This window comes from Pseudopipra pipra, chromosome 2 (genome assembly GCF_036250125.1).
Source record: "Pseudopipra pipra isolate bDixPip1 chromosome 2, bDixPip1.hap1, whole genome shotgun sequence".
In the NCBI taxonomy this organism is placed as follows: domain Eukaryota; kingdom Metazoa; phylum Chordata; class Aves; order Passeriformes; family Pipridae; genus Pseudopipra; species Pseudopipra pipra.
The window spans coordinates 6002443-6008809 of NC_087550.1; positions in this window are offsets into that span (position 1 = coordinate 6002443).

Here is a 6367-nt window from a genome sequence, read left to right on the forward strand (position 1 = left end):
AAGGAAAAAGAAAAAAAACCAAACTCAAAACCTCAAACTAAATGTTGGGAGGGTTTTCAGCATGCCCAGAAAATACTTAATTAACAATGTGGAGCAGAACTATTTGGCCAAAGTGAACCTCATTAAAACAAAAGGCAATTTCAGGTAATGCAACTATATTATAAATTTGTTCTGAGTTTAATAAACCAGTGTGGTAAGAATAGAAATTCTTTCTTAACCACTGTTGCTTTTGCTTAATTTTTATTTTATTTTGGAGATACATAATGTTCAAATCAAATACAACAAAATTATACAGTTTGTGTCAAGTCCCAAGACCAGAAAATAATGTTTTAGATTAGCCTCAGATAGAAATTTTTCTCTTTTTTTTGATCATAAGTAAGCTGAGAACACATTTTGCCCCATTTTTAAAAGGACTGTTATTGTTTAAATTAAAGTGCCAGGGTTCAGAAGTTCAGTGTGTTGAAAGTTATATAAACATTGAACCCAGAGATGATCTCTTCCCCAAAGAACTTACCAATTACTGTTTCAGTGAAAGTGTTGAATGATTCATGTTTCAGGTTTGAGTTTACTAGTCTGGTATATTCAGTGTTCCATTTTAAACTCATTCCTCTAGGTGGGGAAATGTATTTTACCTGAGGGCAGGTAGTACTAGTAGATCTTTAATTTCCATGGATAGCAGACAAAGTGTTGCTTGAAAATACTGTCAGAAAGAACTGTACCTTCTAAACAAAAAAAATCTGCTGGACTTGTAAAACAGTGGTTGCAAATGGTTGCTTACTCTCATGGGAAAGAACCACGTTGACATTATATGGAAGGCATTTTAGTAATTTTTGTTTGTACAGTGCTCCCTTTCTGTGGGTAAGAAATGCTTGTTGATTCATATACTTGCGCAATTAACCTCGTACTTAATGTATCCTATCTGAGAGGCTGACATTCTGTGAGAGTAGCTTTTAAAATAACACTGTCACTTAAATGGTCAGCAGAAAAGTCATTAATTATAGATCCCATTTTAGACCTCATTTAATTTATTATTTGGTAGTTATTTATTTTTGCCTTTGGCTAGAAGAGAGTGAATTAATTCACTCATTCTCCATTTGAGTACTGGTCTCTTAATAGTACAGAAATATTAAATACTAAAGTATTTTTTATGTGTATGTGAAAAACTAATTACTCTTTCTTTTCTGCTGTCCAGAAGCAGTTTGTGGCTTTACCCTTTTTTTATTATTATTATTATTTTACAATTAGCAGCTCTTGAAATACTTCACACATGCACCTTCTTAACTGAGAGCTACGGTCCCCAATTTCTGGATGTTAATGATTCCTTTTTGTTTTGAAATGAAACCAGCCACATACTTGTGCAACTTTGGTGTGTTTGAGATGTTGCAGAATTACCAAAACAGGCAGCAAACACTTTGTGTTTCTTTATACACATTTTTGTGACATCTGATGTATCATCACTGGCCTTTAAGTTGATGCAGAATTGGACAACTCAGAGCCCTCTGTTCAGGCAGCTGGAAAACTCAGAGCGATCTTGCTGAATCTCTCCAATTTCCATCCTATGATTTCTGGATGTAAGGAAGGGATTACAATTCAAGTGAAATCTTGGGTTTCCTGTGCTCTCCTCCTCCAGATCTCAACAGGAATAGTTTATGTATCTTGGGAAATTCTGGAAGCATTTGGTCCTCTGTCCCTGAATATTTACTATGTCTTTTGTATTACTCAGTAAAAGTTTCCTAGTACTGCTTGTGTTTCCTGTTTTCTGCTTTACTGTTTCTTGTAAAATTTCAACTTTAAGTCTGGAAAAAGGTTTTAAATGGAGTTGTGATAGAAGTATGCTTGGCAGAGCTTGTGAAAGCATGTATGTAAACCTCTGGTGAGGTGGTGTGCTCAACGTTCCCTGTTTTCTCTTTAAATTAGAGAGGAAATTATATTTGCTCAGGTTTTGGGGGCAGCTGACTTCAAAATGGTTGTGAATTTGTCCCAGTGCCTCAAGGAAAAACAAGAGTGGGGAATGTTCAACTTCAGGAGCAAATGTTGATGCCTGAGAGTTCAGCTCTTCAGGTGCTGTGCTTCAGGGGGCTTTTCGGTTGCTCTTCCCATTCCTTCTCTTTCTGTCTCTGTCTCTGCTCTTCTTCAGCCTCCTTATTTTTGATGCATGAAATAACTGGCAGTGGGCATGACATTCCTGCTGTTCTGGTGACTCCACCGATATATCCCTTTCTGGTGTTTCCTGTGCATCAATCTGCGTGAGCCTGTTGTCCATTTTGTCTCCTGGAAGTTCTTATTAGGATTTCCCTGTAATAGTATGAAAAACTTATACAGTGGAGCCCTGCTTATTACTTGGTGTCATGGTTTAAGATAGTCCCAAAATCCAATTCCCTAGCTCCATTCCCCCCTCCCACATCTGAACCTAATGTGAGATGGGTTTTTCCAGACAAAACACACCAGACTCAGAGTGGGGGAAAGGGAATATATTACAATGACTGTACAAATAAACATACCATATCACATTATACACACGATCACAACTATCTCTACCATGACATATAGTATTTACAATGGATCAGATCTCTTCTCTCCTCCAAATAAAAGTCCAGGAGGGAAAGAAGGACAGATCCCTTCCAGTCCTTAAGCAGCAGCTCCTCTTCTGTCCTCCATGCAGCAGTAACTGGGTTGTTGTAGCTGGATCTCTGTTCAACATACACAAGGGGGTCTCCAAGCCCCTCGGCTCTCCTTCGGTCCAAGCGAAGGCCTCACCTGTGGACTGCCAGCAGGGACAAGACTCGCATCACCACAGGCATATCACGAAATGCAGGGGCATCTTCGTGAAAGTCCCTTCCTCAGGGGATTCAAATTCCCGTTTGCAGAGCTCCGTGCTCTGTCTCCAGGCAGCGGGGGGGCGAAGCCCTCCTCCACATTCCTTTGGCTGTCTTGGTCCAGCTTCAGGATGCCTTTGAGCTTCTCAGCTCCTCTCTGTAAGTGCTGTAGCACTCCAAGGCTCTTTCAAGTAAGAGTCCATCATCTTCCTCCTTCCAGGAGGTCTCAAAGGAGTTTTGGGGGGTCTGGTACAGTCTTACCCCAAACTCTGTCTCTCAGCTGCTGGTTCTCTATCTCTCTCTTTCCAGGAGTCTTTTTCTCTGGTGCTGCATGTTGCTTCTGCTGCTCCTTCAGTTCAGGTCCTTATCTCTGGCTCTCTGCCACCGTTTCTCCGGTCAGTCCTGGCTGCTGCTCTGTGCCCATGGAGAAAAACATCTCCCGGCATAACTACAGGCACCTAGCCCAGCTTTATACTGTTCCAGGTCCCTGCAGCCCCCAGCCAGGGGCTGGGAGGCCCCAGAGGGCCCAAGGGGCTTAGAGCCCCTTCCTCGTGGCTCACAACATGGCCACCTCTCCTCAACAACCAAAAACTACAACTCATCTCTTCCGGTCTGGTTGTGATATGTTTACATTTCTTCAGGAGCGCTCATTGGATAGAACTTCAAAACTTCCAGAGGTTTCCACCCCTTGGGGTCCACCACTTCTCTTAGCCTCTGGGGGAAAACAAGGTCCAAACCACGACACTTGGATACTTTGAGAATGTAAAAAGACCCTTTTTCAGAGGCACTGTGGCTGTTTCAAGAGAAAATAAACTTGTTGGACACAGAGCAATCCAGCTTTGACTCGTACAAATCCACTGGCACTGATAACAATCAAAGAACAGGGAGAACAGGGCTTTTAGACGATGGTTAATATTCAAAGGTCTTTTTGTAAACTAAATATAAGGAAGGGGAAAACTAGTTTTAGGACTATCTATTAGGATTTACTAAAGATAAATGCAATTACTAAAATAGTGCCTTAAATTAGAGTTCATGTCTTGATTTTCATTTTAATGGATTTGGTTCGTGTTCACTGACTGATTAAACGAGGATTAATGAGCCCTAGAAAATATGTTAATTTACTCCATAGAATGGAATAACATTATGAAACCATAATAAAAAGTGTTTATGGACTGTAAACAATATGCTCTAATCTATATTATGAGTTTTGTCCCAGAGATCTGTAGCATGAGTTTTTGAGGGAATAAACCTTATAAACATTCGAGACAACCAGATTAATTCTTTAATGTAGAACAAACACATGATTAGTGAAAACAGTGTGACAGTCCTTAATAATGATTTTTACTTTATCATTGGGTAAAGTCTCACAAAGTTGGAGGAATGGGAATTTGAGCCACTTTCTGAAACTTTGAATGTAAAAATACTACATGAAGATATGAACACAAAATGTATCAGAAAGAGTTAGACCTTCAGAAAATTTTATGTTTATATTTGAAACAGAGGACAAAAGATAGTGCAAAATTAAAATAAACACACAAGAGATAAATGAGTAAAAAAGGTCAAGATCAGGATTGAACTACAGAAGCGTTCTGCAGTTGAGCCCTATTAAATAGTCCATTTGTGCACCTTTTTTTTTGGAAGTGAATTGTGTAAACTGTATTTTGTGTTAAATATATATTGCTTTCCACAGAACACACTCTGCCTCAGTCCCCACTGAAACCAAAAGCAGAAACAAAACCACAAACTCTTCTTTGTGAGGGAAAGTAAAGTTGTGTCTCACAATTGTTTCAAGGTGTCTTTCAATTACCAACAGGTTATACCTTTTTTTTTTTGGCATAGATTTTTGTCATCTAAACATGTGATTGCTTTTTCTTATTCAAGATTTTGTAAAATGTAGCTATATAATTGCCCACTGAAGCTTTTTGTGTTGTTTTATTTACTTTGTATGCCTTGTGTTCTGTGGGATATTAGACCAGTTAACATCTCATGTCCAGAAGATGCAAGCCATCATATATAAATGTTGATGCTTTCGGTGACTGGTCTGACATTTTCTGGAATTAGAAATCGCTATATTCCATTACTGTTGTCAGCTTTATATAGTGTAGCTGAGGAAAAAACTGCTTTTTTGTGTTGCAGATTTTATGTGTGAAACTTTATAATGGTAGGTAGACTTCAAATATAAATACATGTTTATGAAGAGTGATTTATTGTAACAATTTTTTGTTGTTAACACTGCTGTTAAGCAATAGTGATTTTCATTAGCAAATTGCTTTTTTTCAGCTTGAAAGCACTGTAATTAATTGGTGCTATAATTCTTTATATTGTTTGGGATTTCATTGTTGATTTTTAATTACAATGTGTCTCTTGAAGCAAAAAGTTTCTAGAGAGATTTGTATGGAAAAATCCTGGAGAAGTTAATACATTCATTTCTGCAATCAGTTATATTTGTTGGTTGTGATTTATGAGTATTGTTGCTTGAACAGCTGTGGGAAAATGTTCTGTAACATATTTCTTTACTGCATTTGAGGGACAAATAAAACCATTGCAATTTTGGTAATTTTCATTAAATTTGTTTTACTGTAATACATGGAAATACAAGTAATTCCATCTTAGAATCATAGAATCAAAAAATCATCTGGGTTGGAAAAGACTTCCAAGATCATCAAGTCCAATCTTTGATCCAACCTCGCTGTGGTTCCCAGACCATGGCATTGACGCCACATCCAGTCTCACCTTCAACACCTTCAGGGACGGAGAATCTACCACTTCCCTGGGCAGCCCATTCCAATGGCTGATTACCCTCTTTGCAAAAAATTTCTTCCCAATATCCAACCTAAACCTGGTTCTGGCAGAGCTTAGGACCGAGCCCTCTTGTCTTACTGCTGGTTGCCTGGGAGAAGAGACCAACCCCCACCTGGCTACACTCTCCTGGCAAGGAGTTGTAGAGAGTGAGGAGGTCTCCCCTGAGCCTCCTCTTCTCCAGCCTCAACAACCCCAGCTCCCTCAGCCTCTCCTCATAGGACTTGTGCTCCAGACCCTTCACCAGCCTCGTTGCCCTTCTCTGGACCTGCTCCAGCCCCTCCATGTCCTTCCTGAACTGAGGGGCCCAGAACCGGACACAGCACTCAAGGGGTGGCCTCACCAGCGCTGAGTAAACGGGAAGAATTACTTCCCAGGTCCTGCTGCCACACTATTCCTGATCCAGGTCAGGATCCATTGGCCTTCTTGGCCACCTGGGCACACTCTGGCTCATGTTCAGCTTCCTGTCAATCCAAACTCCCAGGTCCCTTCCTCCCTGGCTGCTCTCCAGCCACTGTCCCCAGCTGGGAGCTGCAGGGGGTTGTTGTGGCCAAAGTGCAGGACCCAGCACTTGGCCTGGTTGAATCTCATCCCACTGGAATCAGCCCAACTCTCCAGCCTGTCCAGGTCCCTCTGCAGAGCCCTCCTGCCTTCCAGCAGATCAACGCTCCCCCCTAGCTTGGTGTCATCTGCAAATTTGCTAATGGTGGACTCAATCCCCTCATCCAGATCATCAATAAAGACATTAAACA